This window comes from Pinus tabuliformis, chromosome Q (assembly GCF_031772625.1).
Source record: "Pinus tabuliformis cultivar Carrire ecotype Pingquan chromosome Q, CPIR1, whole genome shotgun sequence".
Taxonomy (NCBI): Eukaryota; Viridiplantae; Streptophyta; class Pinopsida; order Pinales; family Pinaceae; genus Pinus; species Pinus tabuliformis.
This window is the reverse complement of record NC_142296.1, coordinates 728020517-728021872: the sequence shown is the minus strand read 5'-3', so window position 1 is coordinate 728021872 and position 1356 is coordinate 728020517. Positions and strand designations below refer to the sequence as shown.

The window sequence follows — 1356 nt, the reverse complement described above, 5'->3', positions numbered from 1 at the left end:
TCTCCTTCATCTAAGCAGCCATGAGTAGGGGTATCTATTTTTCCAAGTGCTTAGGACCTGCACCTTACCCCAACCACAATAACAGGTTTGTTTACTCAGGTGCACCGGCCCACAAGGGGAAAAATGCTACTGGGATGATTTGAACCATGGTGGAGCAAATAACAACACCCTACTTTACCAATCAACTTAGCCCCTATCGACATCTTTGCTTTATTAAATTATAGCTACCATACCATATTGGTCCTAATCCTCCTTTACACCCTTGTAAAATGGTTGGAAAGTGCCCAAACCAATCAACAATTTTCTTTAAAGCCTTCTGTGCTTCAAGAAACTCTGTACAAGTCAATTCTATTATAGTTGTGTTTTCCAATAGCTGCACAAGCAGCATCAGATAAACACCTAGCATCCAAACTTGTGTTGTCGAACAGAAACACTCATATCTTTTGTCTCTCTCAAAGCATAACCACAATTCTTACATGTTAGTCCCTCTCCTTTCCTGGTTGCATTAGTGACACTTTTCACATGATCATCACAGAAGCAAATCTTGCAACGCAAGCATGTATATATTCCAAGACGATTGCAATACAAGCAATGAAAAGTCTCACTATCAAGTTGTTGGCAGGAAGCTTGATGCTCAAACTGATCATCCTCACACAACCATTGATCACATGAAAAACATCAGAACATCCTCCCACCATGATCCCAAAGAGTCTGTTCACATTCAACACATGTTGCATCAGTTAGAGGACATGTACAACAATGAGTTGTGAGGTAGCGTTTGGAATGGCATATGAATGCTTCACAAAAATCACATATGCTGCCAACCATGTTCATTCCTGTGACATTGCGGCCAGGATGACGAACGACGCAGTCAGATCCAGCTGCCATACATTTGGTCTTGCCGCATTGAGCACAGGAAGGGATTTTAGGAATGGAGCCGTAGAAGTAGTAGAAGGCCCTGTTCTTCTGGGGGTGGTGGAAAAAATCGCAAGTATAGAGAGCATTGCATGGATGTTTTCCCAAATCAATCTGGAATTGTTGTTGGGAAATGGCCTTCTGCCTCGCCCTCTGATTCTCTGCCTTCTTTCTGGCTCCCGTCTTCCGCTTTGGCATGTTTCTTTCTGACGAATCTCCTCTCAAAGCTCGTCTCAAAAATCTGGTGTGCTATGAAATATTTGATTGTTTTGGCTCTTGTTTATTCCCTTGTGACAGATGCTATATAGTTTATGTTTCGTTTGGCGATGTGCTATGAAGCCTTTGATTGTTTTGTTTCTAGTTTATTCCTTTCTATCAGATGTTATATAAACTTGGTTTTGTCTGGAGTATATAGACAGTGGAATAAACCCAGACATTTTG

At 41.4% G+C, this 1356-nt stretch overlaps 1 pseudogene; it reads right to left on the bottom strand.

The window, feature by feature from the left end:
* Nucleotides 1–399: 399 nt before the first annotated feature.
* LOC149221600 (uncharacterized) lies at nucleotides 400–1140 on the bottom strand (annotated as a pseudogene).
* Nucleotides 1141–1356: the final 216 nt, after the last annotated feature.